Source organism: Rhinopithecus roxellana, chromosome 1, assembly GCF_007565055.1.
Source record: "Rhinopithecus roxellana isolate Shanxi Qingling chromosome 1, ASM756505v1, whole genome shotgun sequence".
NCBI classification, from domain to species: domain Eukaryota; kingdom Metazoa; phylum Chordata; class Mammalia; order Primates; family Cercopithecidae; genus Rhinopithecus; species Rhinopithecus roxellana.
In genome coordinates, this window is record NC_044549.1 from 70,358,912 (window position 1) to 70,378,661 (window position 19,750).

General features: G+C 42.3%; 1 protein-coding gene across 4 annotated transcripts in view; it reads left to right on the forward strand.

The window, feature by feature from the left end:
* Positions 1-19,750, forward strand: part of ITPR1 (inositol 1,4,5-trisphosphate receptor type 1) — a 353,524-nt gene that overhangs the window by 215,917 nt on the left and 117,857 nt on the right. The window lies entirely within an intron of this gene.

A 19,750-nucleotide genomic window follows, 5' to 3' on the forward strand; every position in this document is an offset into this window, starting at 1 on the left:
CCATCTATTTAAATTCCCAGTGAGAAGCAAATGCCTCTTGTGTATCAAAGTATGCGTTTCTGATTTTTAGGTTTCAGCTAAGCATACCTGTGGGTTTGCTTGCCTCGTTCAGATGAGTTGTTGCACAATCCTTTCAGTGCACCAAGAAACGCCCTCCACTTCTAACTGCAATTAAGGCAGGCATACACGTCACCACTTCTGAGGGAGATTGGGAAATGAACAGTCCCGTGACCTGATCTTAGTATATTCAGTGAGCAAGGATATACCAGCTCCATTCCTTACACCTCTAATGTTGGGCAGAGCAGGACAGAAACAATCCCATTCCCTTTCCTTTCAGCCCCCAGCAACAAATCATGGGCGTGAATTTAAGTCTCACCCATTTTCATTTGAAGGCAATAACGTTCACTAATGGTCAGTCAGCTATGCTTAGCAACAATTTCTGAGTAGGTGAATATGCTGATATCACCGACTTATCAAAATACCCAGTAAGTCATTTTTTCAGCTCTAGGAAGAAGCCTTGATAATTAAATCAGCCTGCCTTGTCAAAATGGGTGGTGGCAACCAGATTGTCGCAAGTATAAATGTCTGCAGGAATGTTGCTTTCTAACCTATCTCTCATTAATATTAGAGCAATGTTACTAGTGAGACTCCTTGGATAAGAAAACAGAAAACAGATTTTGTGGTTTCTTAGTTTATACCGTGGGGCATAATCTATAAGCAACAAGCAGTTCCGTGACTAGAAATCTCCATTACATTTTTAGAAACTAATTAGAACATAGGCTTCTGTAACTCAGTAGGAATTTTGCAGAGAAAACCTGCCAGACAAGAGTTTATAAATACAAATGATAGAAGTGAAGACCCCTGGTAAGGTGAGAAGTGCTGGGATGGCCTGTTCATACCTGTATAGGCACCTAGTAGGTCTTGCTCTTAAAAGCAAGAGAAGAAAAAAAAGGTAGGGGGTGGGGGAAAGGCTGATGGCAGAGAATACACTTACCAGACAGATAAATAATAACCATTTATTTCACAAGATCTTCATTTCTCTTAAAGTTAGTTTTCAGAAACATTTATAAAATATGAATCTAGTTACAGAAACTTGCTCTCCATAAAAAAGGTTAAATTCACCAAAGCTGAGTGAGTATTTTTGCATCCATGGGCATAAAACCTGATTTTTCAAATCTGGAGACCACAAATTTCTCTTATTTGGAATATCTATTTCTTTCTATAACTGAGGTATTTAAAGTAAACTTTGGTGCCTCTATTCTAGTGACTGTTACAAGTTGTGATTATACATGCAGTTCCCTGCAGTTGTCTTTTTATAACCTGTAAAGTAGAAGCATTGTCCTGGAGTTTCCTGAGTCTCGATTGCATGGCGGACAAGTATGTCAGGGTCTTTGAGGCCATGTGGAAAGTGTGCTGCCCTGCTCCCTGCCCCTACCCATTAGTGCCAATGGGGAGAGCATCCCAGACCCCAAGGGATGCCACATGGGAAATACTGTAATGCATGTTATAAAGCTCATGGAGAAAGAAAGGGCATAGGGTTGAGAGGACCCTCAAAGGAGATCACTTGGGAAGAGTAAATTATATCACAGTTTCATAGAGGTTCCTGGGGTCTAGTTAAATCCTTTTCAGCTGGTGAAGAAATTAGTCACACCTAAGCAGAGAGGCTTGGAGAGAGATGGCATTTCTTTCCAGTCTGGTTAGGGCTGTCATTCCCCTCCATGAACATGAACAAACTATAGGCCAGCATGGAAAATGCCATGAAACCAAGGAAGATGCTCTAGAAACCCACGTTAGCCACTCCAAACCTGCAAGACTTGCAGTGCTGCTGGCCCAATGCTTGACTGCCGGGAAATGCTACTTAAACATTTCTATTAATTGAACTTCAAAAGAGAGAGAAGAACAAGGGACACTAAAGTATTTCTGTCTCCTGACCTGGTAGCTGGTATTCACTTTGTCTGTCTCACTAAGGCTTTTTGAAGATGCTTTTTGATGGTTTACTGGCTGCCCCGTTTGACTAAAGAAGCATGACGCACAGGGCAGGCCAACTTTTTCAAGGGCAGAAATAACCCGGAGCCAAAGAACTAACCTTTCTCAAGCAAACCAGTTCGCTTGAGTCAATATAATAAACAAGGTGTTCTTTGGCCTGAGTGCTGAGGACGACACCACGGTGAGTATAGAGGGAGGCCATATCCCTCCTCCCATCCCCATTTGCTGATGAGTGGCCTCTTATGGAGCTTCTCCCGTGACTGACACCTCCCTGGTGATGTCCAGAATTGTTCTGCTTCTCTGCCCCCTCCTGAGCCTTCATAGCCAGAGAATTGGATCTGGAGGGGCCGTGGCATGGCCTCTTCCAACTCTCCCTGTGCATACGAGGAGGCTGGGGCTCAGAGCTGAGAGACTGGCCTGAGGTCATGTGTGAAGTCTATATGAGATCAAGACTAGAGTCTGGGTTTCCCGAATCCCTGTGCAGTGTCCTCTCCAGCCTCCCCTGAGGTGGTGTCTACCATGTGTGGGCCGGGTTTTCTTGCCTTTTTTCTAAGTGATAATCCTTAAAGATGATGAGACGTAGGTACCTTTACCCATCTTTACTATTTCATTCAGCTTGAGTACTTAGTCAAGGTCACAGATGAGAAAGAAAGTTGACATCATTCTTTATTATCCTGTTCAAAAACATTGGTGTGCCTGTATGGATCTCCCTGCCTTGGGGAAAAAAGCCATGAAGAACTGTCACCCATATTACCAAATAGACTAAAACATGATAGAATCACTATAAGACTGACCCACACTTTTTAAAAGTCATGGATATTCACTCGTTTCCTAGATTATGTCATAAGTAACAATGATAATATGGATCGACCTCTTGTCATGTGCTAGCCACTATACTAAACACATCTACCTTATCTCAGTTCAGCCTCAGAGATAGATACCACTATTGTCATTAACTATTTTATACGCAAGGAAGAGAAAACATAGGTTCAGAGAGCTCCAGAAGTTGCCCGGGGTTACATAGTTAATAACAAGGAAACCTGGCATTCAAACCCAAACAGTCTGATCCTAGAGTCCTAGTTCTTCACCATTGCATTATCAGTGAACAGATGGACACCATTTGAGTGTTTTGAGGTCTACCTACAGATTGAACCTCTAAGTTTCCATTATGTTACACGATTATGTAAACAATAGTGGGCAATAGCCGTGACAGCACTAAATGTATCAAAACTTAAACATCTAGTCTTCAGCTCATTGCTGATTTTTCACACTGTTGAAAACACTCTCCAGTAGATGACAAGTGAGTTTACAAAGTGTGATTGTCCCAAGGTCTTCCAAAACCTGTAGTTCTGATCAGTTCCCACACAGAGGAATATGGCTAGTAAGTAGCAAGTGGTTGCTTCACTTGTCTGGGTCCAGTGCCCCCAAGTACCTGTTCAAGAACTATCATGACTGGGCATGGTGCCTCATGCCTGTAATCCCAGCACTTTGGGAGGCCGAGGTGGGTGGATCACCTGAGGTCAGGAGTTCGAGACCAGCCTGGCCAACATGGAGAAACCCCATCTCTACTAAAAATACAAAAATTAGTCTGACGTGGTGCCACACTCCTATAATCCCAGCTACTTGGGAGGCTGAGGCAGGAGAATCACTTGAACCCAGGAGGTGGAGGTTGTAGTGAGCCAAGATTGCGCCATTGCGCTCCAGCCTGGGTGACAGAGCAAAACTCCATCTCAAAACAACAACAACAACAATAACAAATTATCATGTATGATGAAAGGTAGGGGCTGACTGAAGAAGATGGCCAGAGATTTTAATCATGACCACTTAGGAATAAAAAAAATCTTTAATTCTTATGTCTCTACAATTCAAAGGACCACCAATGCATATACTTCTCAGAGAGTGTTAAATATAAAATAAATATTAAAACTATCACCAAAATAATGATGCAATATATTTTTGCAGGATGCTTATAGTGTCTTTCTATCCTGTGTATTCAAAGTTAATAAACTTTAAAATTATATCAGGACTTTACAAACACTCTGTGTGTAATGCCTACTAATCTCTGCTTTTAATCTACAATTTAAACCATGTCTGTGTTGAAAAGAAAATAATCTCCCACAGCTAAATATCTCTAAAATGTAATCTGAATCACTCTCTAACTCAGAAAATCTTCAAGCCCCTAGACCCGGCTTGAGAAGGAAACATAGTTATTTTATGTATTATTAATAACTGATTTTGTTTACTGTAGCTTTTTATTATTAAACTGCTCTTGACTTAAGTTATTACTCAAAGAGCTTTGGAAAGAAATTCGGAGGCCAGGAATTAATGTAAAAGGATATCTCAGAATGTATTTAAAATCCGTTTCCCTTCTGAATAGTAGTAGCTGTGTTAGTACTAGAAAGTATATGACCTCAGGTAATACCTGGGCTTTCATTCCCTACATTGTCAGTCTCCTATTAATTACCAAAGCGTGTTTGCTCCAGGTGAGTAAAGTATTAACATTTCCAGCTACTAGTGTTTCTGACAGCAACTTAAATTTGCAAAATATACTCAATGTTAACAAACCTAATAAAAAATCAGTTGAGTGTCATCCATCTATCCTTAAACAAGCATAATTGTGATACTTCTCTTGTACTTTTGTTTTTCTTGGACACGATGCTGATAAATCCTATGTCACTATTATCACTTGAGTTGGCACTAATCAACCTAGAGGGAATGTAGGTTCCTTTAATCATCCGCAGGACCAGGCTGGGGATATGCTGGTCTTATTAGCTGCTAAAGTTACAGCTGGTACTGTTTGAGCTTCTGTCCCCCACTGAGTCATAAAATGAGGCTAAGGAAAGAATTTTCTTCTAAACTGGGCTAATTCTACTCTAGTCTTTCACTCTACTCTTTCCCACCCTCTGTGGAAAAAACATTGAGGAATTTGCCCTTGCTCCCAGCTCGGTTCAAGTTTTCATGTCTACAAGCAAGCGCAGGGCTGTCTGCACACGTGGTTAAGTGACCTGTGAGGTCTGATGCCTGACGTGTGAATAAAGTATGGCAGCATCGTGTCCGTTTTGGTCCCGAGCAGATGTCACGGTGAGCTCTGGCCATGTCCTCAGTGCCCAAGCCTCTTAGGATGGTTACCCGTCTGGCAAGGCTTTAAGGAGAAAGCAGCAATAAGAGTAAAGTCTGTAAACTTGGCTGGCTTGTATTTCCTTTCCTAACATTTCCTTCTTTCTCTCTCCCCTTTTTTCTTTTCCAGCTAATTTCCATTGATGAATTGGATAATGCTGAGGTCCTAATTTTGTTGTTTTTTGTTTTTCATGTCTCATGGTGGTGTTTCTGTGACACCCTCCCAGTTAGCCCTGTGATCCTTCCTCTAGTCTCTCAGTGTCAGAGTATCTGGCTTTGTGTGGTGTGCCCTCTGGGAGTGAGTGGAGTCTGTCGTGTCTGTGTTAGCATTTCCCATGAGTTTGTTTGCCATTAGTCCTTGGAGATCTCATCTAAGTCTAGATAAAGACTTTCTAAACTGCGATAAGATTTTAATTGTTCGCTGTCTAAAATCTCAACTGAATTGGTGGTTGACGCTGGCCATTAACCTACCTCTGAAAGTCAGTTTTGAAATTGACCTAAAGAACTTCTCTATCTGTAAGTAAAGCATCTGATGCCAAAAGATATAACAGCATTGGTATAATCTGAAAGTAGTGAAAAAGGAAAACTCACTACTCTCTTGGTCTACGTATTGAACAGTATTGAGTGTGAGGGTTCATATACAACTTTTTTTAAGTGCAATGTGAATTCCTACGTGCTAGTTGAGACTTTCCATCCGCAGGCTCACCGGCGAGGTTTGAAATGTACTGTATCTGTGGCTTCTCTTCAAGGAAAACTATGTATAGATCCAGAAATTGAATATCATCCAGTGGCTTCTGCACTTACGTATCAAGCTAGTTTCCCTTACCCAGAATTACCCTGGAGACTGATTAGTGGTCATTTTGTTTGGGATTTGGAGGCCTCTTGAATGTTTTCTGTTTTGTCCATTTTTTCAATATTCTTTGCTATATTTTTAGGTTGTGATACATGCTAGGTAAATGCTACCGGAAAAATTTAATTTGAGGAATTCATGTACATAATTGAGAGGGCTTAATTGGTTGCAAATCAAGCAAACTGGACTAAAACTTAATTTGTCTTTTAAAAGTCACTTCTCTGATCTACTTCCGATCTCTGTTTCTTCTTTTGCCAGAGCAAGAAATGCCTTTAGATGAGATGGAGCTACCAAATAGAACATGCTGTCTGCTCTAGTATCTACTCTAATTAATACACCGTAATTTCAGGAATACTAAGAAATGGTTCAGATATCCCTAAGGAGAGTTTGAATTACAGGTTTGAAACAGAAAGCAGCATGAATAGTTATGTTGAATTTGCACAGTTGCCTTGGGAATGGGGCTCAGAGAGGCTCAGTGACTGGTCCTAGCTCACACAGCTAGACAGTGACTAAATCAGGACAAACACATGACTGGCTTTCCCGATGTGCTTACTGTTCTACCACAGTAAATTCCATAAGCACAGATTTTTCCTTAATTAGACAGGAGCAGTTGAGAGGGCCATGCCTTCTGGGAAGACTGGAAGGTGAGAAAAACAAAAGGGAATGCACCAACTTAATTAACTGCTGTAACTGCAGGGAATTTTGCCATTTCCTGTTTAGTGTTCCTTCTTCCGGGTTATTTGTATGCCAGAAAAGTCACTTCTATGCTGAATTTGGTGCTGGCACCCTTTAAGACTCTTGTTTCTACATGGCGTTGTAAATGCCTCACTGATGTAAATTTTTCCCCTGAAATATTGAGGTAGAGTTTCTATTTGCTTAAGTACAAATTAAGTCGGGAAAGGAAAACCTTCCCTAATCAGAGTCTGTGGTGTTATTAATACACTGTTTTGCACCATAGTAATCAGTTGATGTGTTTGCTTGCTCAAGATAGAACTTGGGTCTCCTGGCTGGGAGTTTATTGCTCGCTTATGGAAAGATTCCACAGTTGGAGCAGGTGTGTTTATAATTATACTCTAGGAAATAGAATACTGTCTGTTTATAAAAGAGGAATGTTCTGGCAGCCACTCAGATTCTTTGAAAATTCCCTGAAGAAGCAACTGTGGATCCCCCTCTGCGTTGTTCCCCTGGCAACCGTCAGTGCTGGGACACTGATGCCCTGTCCCCAGCCCCTCAGGCTGGTGGATCTGGCCCTCTCAGCAGAGATGCCTCCTTGGCCTTTATCATTGATGCTGTTCTGGAAGCTACCACAGCTCCCTTGGTTTCTCCCCCACCAAGCTGTTTGCCGGTGTGTACTCCTGGAAACCTGCAGCCCACAGCTGGAGGTCTGCAGAAGCTTAATGAGAGTTCATGCTGGCCCAGGATGAGGGCAGGGCCTCACATCTGAACTGCACACCCATGCTCCAAAGTCTAAATGTGTTGGGGAATAGCCCCAAGGCTGTGTAGGGCCTGCCCAGCGGCCCATTGAAGAAGGGCCACCACGCTTTGATCATAAAGGCCACTTGATGTGCAATTAATGACTTGAAAAAAAGCACAATGCCTACTGAGGCCCTGTCAGTGCTCTGAGAAAACAGGGTGAAATGAGGACAGAGGGTGTAGATTTCCTGCAAGAAAAGTGCATGGTATGGGGTCTTCCCCGCTGCCTTCTAGAATAAAATTTTGTTTGAAACCAGGAAAAGGAGGGCTTGTTTGTTTTTTGGCAAACAAAGAAGCAGAGTCTCCATCTTTACCCCCTGATTTTTCTTAATCCCTTGGAGCTGGGGTCGGGGGACAGATGGGGTGGAGGAGAGAGGGGAACTCCTTGTGTTGGTGTACCTTCCGCTCAGAGCTGGGCGAATTGTTACACATGTGTACACCAGTGTAGCCACCACCTACATCAAGATACAGAATGTTTCCATCACCCCAGAAAGTTCCCTCCTCTAGCCATTCTTGGCTTGAAACAGTTACCAGCTGGTGCTAAAGACATTGGTTTATATGACCAATATTTGAGTGCCTGTTATGTCCAGGGGATTTGGATTCAGTGGTGCCCCAAATGGGCACAGTGTCTGCCATTCTGGAGATTACTGTTTTGTGTGGGCAAACGGATAATAATACAGGTTCGTGCAAGATGACAGCTCTCAACCATGAGACACATTAGAAAGGAGAAGCTCATGGAATCTGGGGACTTCTACCTAAGCAGGGAGGCCAGGTAGCAGCTTAGGAGATCAGGTGATGACAGGTGAGTGGCCCCAACAGGTAATCATGTGAGTTACTTTCCTAAGCTTTAAAGCGCTGCGCTAATCAAACAGAGAGTTCTGGCGAAGTACTCCCGAGGTGGTGAGCAGAACAGTAGTCTGCCTAGTTTTCATAGACGTGTCTGTAGAAAGGATTGGTGTGTTTAGAAAGCGTGTACTATAGTTCAGTGGATGTGTCTGTTTCCACATATTTGAGATGTGATTCCCATTGAATCACTGCCTCCTTGGAACTGTGGAATCTCTGGAGCCATTGGTGCCAGCTAGGAACTTTACCCTCCTGCATTGCAACAAAAAAGCTAAATTCACATTCCAGCTACTCAGGGCAGCTGCAGGCTGCATATGTTAACTCCTCAACTTCTACCTTGAGCTGCTTCTGCAGGCAAAAGATGCCATTGTAAAATTCAGAGAGCGGGGAAAGGGAGAAACACAGAATGATTAAATTTCACCTTCAGGGGGCGTTCTCATGACGCCCAACCCAGGGTGGAGGTGTCCTACTTTCTTACATTGCTGTGAACTGCTGGGTTGGGTACCTGCCAGCGTTCAGGCAGCAGTTACATAAGAGCTGCTTTTTTTCCTGGAATTTAGGCTCACTGCTGATGTGTGACCTTCAGCAGTAATTGCCAATAAATGCAGTGGGGCTGTTTACTGTTAGACACTGGCAACCACAGAGCAAACTCAACTCAGAAGATACAGAAGCTATTGCAGAATCACTGGAGATACATATATATATATATATCACTGAGATTATTCCATAATGACTGAAGTTGTATACTTTGGTCATGTCAGAATGTGTTTTTAAAAAATGAACTTTGCTGTTGAGTTCCGATGAGCTCGTTCTATAAAATGTAGGTGAAACCACATTGTTGGAGCTAAATAATTTTTGCTTAGTTCTGTTTCTAAAAACAAATACAGTTAGTAAAGATAGTTGTCTCAGCAGATAGGAAGACTTAAAGTTGTTCTACTGAAATGCTAGATAACTTCTATTTTAGCTCAATTTTCTTTAAAGCTTTCTGTTTTCTTGGTATGGGTTTTCAGAGGCTCATGCAGGACCGGACCCAGCAAACATATTTGCAAGCCTGTTCGCTATTTGTTTGTTGGTCTCCTCTCAGGTTATGAGTGAGTGGAAAGGAACTCTGAAGACTGATTCGAGGGGCTGGAGATACAAATTGTCTTTGATTTGCTGATAACTAGATCTGTGATACAGTTACATTTTTTGAATTGCATTCAGTTTCTATCAGGGTAGTCATAGAAAGAGACATCCCATTTCAAAGGAAAATTCTAGAAACCCCAGGATAGGAGGGGGATTCCTGCTGAGGGCAGTAGGAAACAAAGGGTGTTTGCAGGCTGCGATCTGTGCTGGTCTGTGATAGGCACACATGAAGCGGATGGATGGATGTGGGTGGGTGCTATTGTGCAAACACCAGAAATAGTCACCTTAGGAAGTCTGTGTGCTCCTTTTCATTTAAGAATGATAAAGTATAATTTCCTTCATTTATAGTAGAAATTCGTTCCGTGATAAAATGCTAGGTACATTATGTGTTGCAAGTGAGTAGATCAGTGTCGTATATGCATATATTCAGTTACTACCCAAGGTACCATAATGAGGGCCTGCTTCATGGCCTCATCCGGGAAGGACACTTAAGATTCAGAGACTTGAGATGCAGTTTGAATTTCTATTTCAAAGCCAGTCATTGGGAGTTATTTTTCTATTGTTAGGTTTTGCTCACCTTGCCTAAAAACACTGGAAAGACTTAAGATTGCAGAGTAAATATGAAGAGGCAGTAGGGGGCACTAGTTGGTTTCTAAGCTCAAAACCAGACCACAGCAGATCGCTATGAATCACCTGTTGGTGTGTGAGACTGGCCTTGACTGGAGGTGCCAGCACCTGAATGTAGTGACTGGTCCTGGGACTAACCAGGAATACAGAACATGGGAATTTCAGACAGCCCATGCCCTCAAAACATTCCTCCTGAATACATGTTCAATGAGGGCTTCACCTTTCATGTAAAAAAAAAAAAAAAAAAAAAAAAAAAAAAGTGACAATAAAAATATAATTCCATTTATTCACTTATTAAACATTATCTTTTGCTTGGGGTATTATACATTATATTTATACAGAACTTTATGTGAACATACATATCCTATTAATGTGCTTATATTTATTGAAATTACAGCTTATTGCTGTAAAATAACCTTATCCTCAAGGAAACGTAGCCAACATCCTTATAGGAGGAAGTGCTAGTATAGGCTATTGGTGGTTTTACCAACTTAGATACCACATGTGGCCTGGCCCCTTCCATGCCTGGAAACATTTTATGTCCCAGCAGGTTGGATTATTCAGGGAACTTGCTGGCTAGATATTGTGAAATGAAGTTTACTGAAAATAAACCAAGGATTAATTAGTATTTTAGCTAGAAGGAATCCTAAAGAATATTTGCAGCCATGCGCGGTGACTCACACCTGTAATCCCAGCACTTTGGGAGCCTGAGGTGGGCGGATCACATGAGGTCAGGAGTTCGAGATCAGCCTGGCCAACACGGTGAAACTGCGTCTCTACTAAAAATACAAAATTAACTGGGTGTGGTGGCGCATGCCTGTAATCCCCGCTATTCAGGAGGCTGAGGCAGGAGGATCGCTTGAACCCTGGAGGTGGAGGTTGCAGTGCGCCGAGACCATGCCATAGCACTTCAGCCTGGGCGACAGAGCAAGACTCCATCTCAGAAACAAACACACAGAAAAAGACTATTTGCTTTGTCCTCCTTGAATAGGTCAGGAGGTGGATGCCCAGAGACGTTCAATGACTGGCTCAGGGCCACACAGAGCGCCAGAGCTAAACCCTGGATGAGCCATAGTCACAGGATGCTCATGCAGCGCTCTGGGGTTTTCCAATCTATTCCATAAAGAGATCGCATTTAAAAGTGTTTTTCTGGTTAGATGTAATTTTTGAAGCTGCACAGCATCCTCTGTTTCTCAAACGGCTTCATAAAATTTTCAAGGGAAAAAAGACAGTTATTAATTTACATTTAATTTTTGTTTTAAGAATTAATTAAACTAATTTTAGAACAAGCATGACAGCAGTTTAACAGAGGAAATAGAGTGTCAGTACAATCATAAAACACAATCCCTGCCGAGTGATTAAGAAATAGATATATACTACCTATGTCTATTCTGAAAGAATTCGAGATGCTTCTCTGGACAAAGCACAGGCAAGAGAATTCAAACAAACGACACATGAGTTCCATCTTTATTTTCTTTAGCTTTTGTTTTGATTGGCAAAGGGGTAAGAGGGTAGCTGTGTGCATTCCTATGGTGAATCCATGCCTATAATCCTTTTGTTCTGATCATATTGGATCAGAATAAAGGATGCTGTAGTGGGAGGGTTGTCCATGCAAATAGTAGAATATAATACTTCTGTCTATATCTCTGTCTGCTCTAAAATGCATGGGAAATTCCTTTAATTCTGCTTTTTCTCATATGTTCTTTTTGCACTAAGGGAAGATAGCAAAAATGTTTACACAGTTTTAATTCTTTAGCGTACAGAATGTAAGGGTAGAGTTAAAAATGCGTTCTTGGATTGTGATCTTTCTATCATTTTGAAGATACCTTTACCTGTGCTCTGCTTTTACTTTCCTCCCCCACTCAAGTCCTTCCTACCACCGGCACCATCCCTCCCCACCCAGAACAGGAGGCTGCATGCTTCAGAGGCAAGTTTTCTCCCTAAGATTAGTGGAGTTGGGCTCACGCATGAAAGGTCATCTGTCCAGAATTGAGTGAGCAACCCTTGTTGTCTTTGCCGAAGTAGTTTAATCCCCTGGATCTTTCTTTCATTTTCTCTATTGGGAAATAGACAAAAGACAAATCATTAGATTACATAATATAGCAGCCCTATATTAAGAGGCTTTCCTCCCTCTTGGTGATCAAACTACCAAAGGGGTAGTGTGGAGCTGAATGAAGACACCACCAGATTTCACAGTGTCACTGCTCTCAAGCTTTCAACACCAGCCCTGGCCCGCCACCTGACAGCCACCTTCTGGCCCTGAGATGAGTGTGCTGGAGCTCTGTTAGAGGCCAAGGTCACACAGTTGCAGCATGAGCCTTGGGTTTGTCCCGTGGCCTCAGACTACACCTCACACCAGTCACACTGCTGGTGTGTGACTTTGGTCCCAAGATGTCCAGGTGGGGTCTGGCAGTTCCATCTGACATCTCTTGTCTGCTCCAGGCACATGTCCTTTTGGAGGGCAGATTCACGGCACTGTCTGCAGACGGAGTGGTAGACTTTTCTCCAGGCATATCTTTGTGTAGCCCCTGCATGCCCTCTCACCCCTTCCCCCTCACCTGCGTGTCCTTTCGAGGCATCCTTTTGTTGCTCATCCATGGGTTGGAAATTGTGAAATCAAGGGGGAGGGTGGTATCTGTGTGGCATGGCTGGGATGGGGCCAGGAAACCCAGACTATGAAGCCCCCAAGGGAAATGCACGGGGTGGGAAACTCATCTCCAAAGTCACCCTGAGTGCAGGAGACGTCGTTTCTCCCAGAGACACTGGAGCAGGGAGGCTGCAGCCCCGAAGCCCAAGCTGGAGCCTAGGTCTTCTTTCCTGCTGTAGGACAGGATGTGGAGAACAGAGGGACATGGGAGAAAGCCTAAACCCACAGGAGACATGTGGCATGCGGAACTTTCCCAAGCCTTGGGCCCCTGCTTTCATCACTACCCCTGCTCCCCTGAGAGCCTCCATGGACACGCATACTATTGCTTTCCCTGTCTCTGTGGACCGAGACACGGATGTGCTGTGGTTCTTCCTTTTACTTGCTTTGTTTTAAAGCATCATTCCTTCTTGGTTAGTGGTAGACTTTTTTGTTTCGTTCTTATTTTTAATGTGTTCCCCCATTGCAGGTCAATTGTCTCCTCCAGCACAACCACATTCAGTTTGATTTGAAGGTATCTGGTCACCTTGATTGCTGAAGCCCACTTCGGCCAGTGATCCAGCAGCGTTGCCTCATCTCTGATCCTTCCTTCCATGTTTTGTCCTTGAGTGTTGGTCTCTGGACTTCTCTGTGGCCCACAAGATGCAAGTGCCATGACTAACGTACTTCGTTTTACTCCCAACTAGCTTCCTCCCGCTCCGGATTCTGAGAACGCCACCGAGGTGTGTTGCCTGCCTATATTTGTAGTGCCAGTGCCAGCAAATATGGGTGCCTCTCGGTTGTCCTGGTTGGGTGTCTGAATTGTTGTGACAAAAAGTCTGTCCCAGTGGTAGATGTAGGAGGGAGGTCTCTAGGCTGGCTGCAAACAGATCATTGCTGTCATGGATGTGGCTCTCAGTGTAGAAAGAAAGTCCTGAGGAGCTGGATCCAAACTGAGCATCCTCCAGGTGCCAGGACATGGTTCTTTGAAAGTTCTCACTCAGAACCATCTTAATCATGAGACGTTTAGTTGAGACACGTGAGGGTGTTTGTATAACAGTTTCTGCTGTTATAGAAAATTGACTTTGGGTCCTGTGCAGAGATGATGCAGTTTTGAAGTTATTCTAAATTAGTAATAAAGAATATTTATAACTGTAGAAAAAGCTGCTAATAAACTTGTAATTTTAGAATGCACTTTTAAAAATCTTTTTATTTTTTTGAGACAAAGTCCTGCTGTCTCCCAGGCTGGAGTGCAGTGGCACAACCTTGGCTCACTGCAACCTCTGCCTCCTGGGTACAAGTGAATCTCCTGCCTCAGCCTCCTGAGTAGCTGGGATTACAGGCATGTGCAATAACGTTCGGCTAATTTTCGTATTTTTAGTAGAGATGGGGTTTCCCCATGTTGGCCAGCCTGGTCTCAAACTCCTGACCTCAGGTGATCCGCCCGCCTCAGCCTCTGAAAGTGCTAGAATTACAGGCATGAGCCTCTGCGCCCAGCCTATGATGCAGTTAAAAATTAAAAATAAAAATCTATCCTTCTTGCTACTAACTAAACTCACTAAATGAGAGACTAACATTTCCTAAGGTGTGTAAGATCATAGAGAAGCTTTTTGGGGAGACATATTTCCAAGTATCAAAATTTAATTTCAGAAACTATTCCAAAATCACAGTAGTTCAAGCTAGAATGAAGTATACTTCATTTGAAAGAAGTCTTAAAAATGAAACATGAACAAATGATTGAATAGCAAAGTTGCAGTGTCTGTGTTTTCTAATGATCAGTGTTTAATATCCTAATCGGAGCTCCTCATTCTGTTAACAGTTTTGTTACAAGACTTGTGCACTCGTGGGGCGGAGAGAGCCATGGTCCCATGTCTGTGTCTGCTCAGAGGCGTGTGTCTTGATGTCCTTATGCATGTGCTATGCAATGATGCATGTATGAATCTTAAGGACCTGCCCGATTGAGTCTTGAATTACAACCCTTTTTGGGTTAATGTCACAGCATATAATATAGAACTTCTTCTTCATGGTCTTTGCAATAAATTATGTTGGCCAGAAAGTCATATGTCTGCCCATTTTAAACAGTGCACTAGGGTCGGGGGTATGGGACAGTCGTTAAGCAGCATCTAAAGTAATCAAGCATGGATATTCGGGGGAAAAACAAAAATCCAGACCTATTCTCCTTTTGTGTAACTCTTGTCTATATATGAACCCTCAACGTATTTTATATGTGACTGATGCTGCAGATGGTAGTGTTTCCTTAGTGTTGTACTTAAAATGGAATTTCTGCATGCCTAGCAGGAGCTTGAACCAAGTCCACCCCTGCGGCAGCTGGAAGACCATAAAAGGGTACGTAGTCTTGAGTCTTGGGTATTGGGAGCTAATGATCAATGACCATCACGCCTCCATCAACCACACACTGTGATTGAGAGGCAGCTTTTGTTGTTGATATTGTTAAAGCACTAATTGACTCAAGAGCAATCACAGCCATGTATATAAATGAAACTAAATAGTGGTTCTGCCCCTTGTCTACCTGATCAGAGCACTGTAACCAGCTGGCCTCCCAATAACGACCAATTAAGCTTTTCATGTCCTTTTTTCTTTTCTGTGGTGGCTTTCTATTTAGGTGAAATGTTAAAAAAAAAAAAAAAAGAAAAAGAAAAAGAAAAAAAAGAAAAACTGTAATGGCTGACGACCATTATAGATAATTTATAATTACAATAATGGAAAAAAGGTCATAATTATATTACCTAGCCACAAGAGCTACTAATGTTTTTGTTATTTGGGTGGTTTTTTAGAGACAGATATTACTCTGTTGCTCAGGCTGGAATGTAGTGGTACGATCTTAGCTCACTGCAGCCTCAACCTCCTAGGCTCAAGAGATCCTCCTGCCTCAGACTCCCAAGTAGCTGGGACCATAGGCACCATGCCCAGCTAGTTTTCTTTTTTTTATTGTTTTTGTGGAGACAGAGTCTTGCTATGTTTCCCAGGCAGGTCTCAAACTCCTGGGCTCAAGCAATCCCCTTGCCTTGGCCTCCCAAAGTGCTGGGATTACAGGTGTGTGCCACCATGCCCAGCCCCACTGATGTTTTAATATTTCCTTCTACCCATTTTTTTATACACATGAGCACATGTGCCAACAGACACAGGCACATTTGCATTGTCATTGGGATTATTCTAAGTATACAACTTTTGTACCCTGTTTTGTCATTTAATACCATATCTGAGCATTTGTTTTGAAAATCTTTGAAAGTTAACAGCTGCCTGAAGTTCCCCAAATTGACAGGTGGTTCATCATTTTTTTCCTTTGATGAAGAAATGAATGAATGTGTGCATCTTTGAATAAATTCCTAGAAGAGGAATTCCTTGGCCAAGGGGTAGATGTGTTCTTAAGGTGCTGATTGTGCCTTGCCAAACCATTTCTAGAAGGTTGTATATATCCATGAGCATGCCAACAGCACTGATTTTCATGTTGCCCATTTTTGGGAAGATAATCAGATGTCCTGGTGACACAGGCTTCATCCTCATTTCACAAGTAGGACATTGAGATTCTGGGATGTTCAACATCTTGTCTAAGGTCATGGAGTTCAAAAATGACCTGTCATTCTGAAGACTGTCTTGGAACTATGATCACAGGTGTCTAGGAGAATTTTTCTATTATTTTTGTGGGTACATAGTAGGTGTATGTATTTATGGGGTACATGAGATGTTTTGACAGAGGCACACAATGTGAAATACTCACCATGGAGAATGGGGTATCCATCCCCTCCAGCATTTATCCTTTGAGTTGCAAACAATTCGGTTACACTCTTTAAGTTACTTTAAAATGTACAATTAAGTTATTGTTGACTGTAGTCACCCTATTGTGCTATGAAATAGCAGGTCTTATTCATTTTTTTAACTTTTTTTTTTTTTTTTGTCCCCATTAACCTTCCCCACCTGCCACCTGTCTTGGAGAATTGATGCCTGAGATAAATGGAGAGCCAGAGGCACCTTTACTCTGCTCACACACCCAGGCCCCTGCCCAGTCCCACTGCATCCTAAATCCCTTTTGTTGTCTTGCTCTGATAGAGACATCAACTTTGTGATTTCTCAGACTAGGACCGGAGAATAGCTCCAGGAAGTTGGCATTTCAGCAGAATTCAGGACGTGATGCTATAGTCCTTCTTCTCCAGCTTCCTGTAGCTCCTGCATTTCATGGCCCAAGGCACCTTGCATTCTTCTATTTTCCATCCTTGCCTACCCTTGAGAATTGTCCTAGGTCCTAGGAGTAGCTGGTAAATGCACACAGCTGTCCCTCATGTCCTAAGCTCTCAGAGGACTTGGTATTGAATGCTGCCTATGCCCGTGAACTTTGTAATTAGAAACAGGTTCAAGTTTTGGGGTTTTCTTTTGCCAGGTACTAGCTGTGTGATTTTGAGCAAGTTAACCTCCCTATGCCTCAATTTCTTCTGCTGTAAAATGGGAGTGACAACAGTCCCCATACCTTAGGACACTGAGCTGTGCACATGAAGCACTTAGCACAGTGACTGGAATATGATAAGGGATATTAACTTGTAGATACCTTGTGGATTGAAACATTGAGGTGGTTTTGTAGACAACAAGAGGAGAAAGGAGGTATGTTAAAATCCAGGCACTACCCTCATGCTGACTAAGGTGTGAGAGGCTCACAGCTCACATGAGAGGGTGATCTTTCCTGAAGCACATGATCTTTAAGTGGCTGGAACCTGGGAAACGGAAAAGGTCAGTTCTCTCTCTCCTTTGTGTGTGGCAATGTTAACTCCTTAGTGCCTTGTTCAACACTGGCTCTCTTCCCACGCAGTTCCTTCACTTATTTAGTTCAGTTGATATCAGTGGAACACATGTTGGTGGAGTGACCAGGTAGGAGCTTGGTTTCATTACTCCACATCACTAATCTACCAATTTTCATTGTTTTAATGTGACACTTATTACAAATGACTTTTTCTTTTCTCAGTCTTAGGTAACAATGTGTGGGAATTTCTGACTGAGACAAACATCTGATATTTGTTTGCATACTGTAGGTGTAAACTGCTGGAAAAAAACTGGTATTATTTTTAAAAAGGGTTGCACAGCCAAATGTTAAAGCTGAAGAAGTGACGTTATTTGAGAAGTCATTTTTTTTTTTTTTTTCCCCTTCTCTGCAATCAGATTTCTCAGCCTGGTACATTGTGAACAGCTTAGTGCTGTTGAGTAATTTATATCAAGATGATTAGGAAGGCTTTTCTCTGCAGATTTTAATTTTTCTTAAATTAAACCACTGTCTCAGAAAAACAGAATTTTCCTTGAACCCGAGTTTTCACACTAGGGATTTGCATAACTTTTAATGATTCTTATCCATTTTTCCTTTCTATCCCCTCTTACCTATAATTCTCAGTCTTTATTCTTTCAAAAAAGGAATGAATCTCATCTTGTTTTTTTTAAAAAAAAAAAACCCTTGCTCTCTGTTTTTTCTTCCTTGCAGTTTAATTTTGTGTGTGTGTGTGTGTGTGTGTGTGTGTGTGTGTGTGTGTGTAGAGAAGGTGAGATGAATATGTGCCAGAAACCTTATAATTAAAAGCAAAAAAAAGTTTGTGGGGTGGAATGTGGTGTTTTTTTTCCCCCCAGAATGAGCACATTTCATGATATTCTCTTATGGGGGAAAATGTACCATTTGATGCATCAGTTGCTATGGTAACTGCTAGGGTTTTTCTGTTGAAGGAGAGACAAAATGGTAATGTGAGATCCCTTTGTAACTTGAGTTTGGCATCCAGGCTGCATAAATGTGGAGTTCCTGTTCCTGGCGTCCACGTGCTCCTTTCATCACCTCCTGCTTGCTTGATTGTAGACTGACCAGGGTCTTGCTGTTCACCCTCAAAACCATGAGGAGGGGGAGAAAAAACAAGCCGCCACCAGAAATTGAAAATCTAAGCAAGTCATTCTAGCTCCAAGTGGAATTGTGGTGCGCAGGCTCCAGTTGAGACCTCCTTAAGAGATGTGTGTTTGTTGACTGGTCACAGCCATACTGCCTTTGACTTGACCACTCAACCCTATGGACTTTCAGATTCCTGTTGCAAGTGGCTACGTTGGCTGTCTTCCAGTGACTGCAGCTTACGGGTCTCAGCCCAGCCATCTAGCACTCAAACAATGTTCTCACAGTGCCAGAGCGGATCCAGTTAGAGACTTGGGATGGTCAACTGCCAATCACTCCTGTTTCTGGAGCTCAAAGTCTGTGTCGTATTGAAAGAGAATCAAATAGATTCATTATGATATTTAAAAAGGGAAATCATATTTAATCTATCATATTCAACATATTTAATTTATGATATTCAACATATTTAATCTATGATATTCAACATATTTAATCTGTCATATTCAACACTGGAGACAACCTTTTCTTGCCCTCAATTCTTTCATCATAGGCATTCTTGAATGTAGCTTTAAAACTTGTGCTTCTTTTATGAAGTCAGCCTTTTAAATCACTGTGTTCCCAGTGACTTCTCCAGAGAGTGCTCATGTGTTTACACTAGCGCCTGACACTGGAATACCAGTAAAGTTGTATCTTTGTTCCGGAATGGGGTCTTCTAAGTCATTAAAGAATCTTGCACTGAAACTTTCTTCCCCACCTGTGAGCAGTTTATTTAAAAAGTACTTAAAATATCACAAATAACTTACCCATTTGAAGCACTCTTGGAATTCTGAATTTACAGTCGGTCCAGTGAGAAATGAGTTTCATGAGCTGATAGAAGTTACCCTCCTTTGCCGAACTATGAAGAGAAACATATTTGTGGGTGGAATGGAAAGAGGAAATTTGGGATTTTTTTGTTTTCTGCACATTCATTTAAAAATCAGTCCCCTCCCGTCTCCCCTGTTTATCCCATCCCAATCTGTCCCTGGAATCTTTAATTAGCAGCATGAATTAACAGAGTAGATAAACCTTTTCTGGAACTTTCGGCGGTTTTCATGATTGACAGGAGCCAGGAGTTTCCTGCCTATCTCCTTTCTTCCTTGGTCCCCCACTTCTCCCAGGGTGCCTCCCATTTCCCAGGGTCCCCATATCAGTCTGCTCCCTCCCGTCTTGTTTTGCAAATGCCTCACTTGAAATCTCCAGA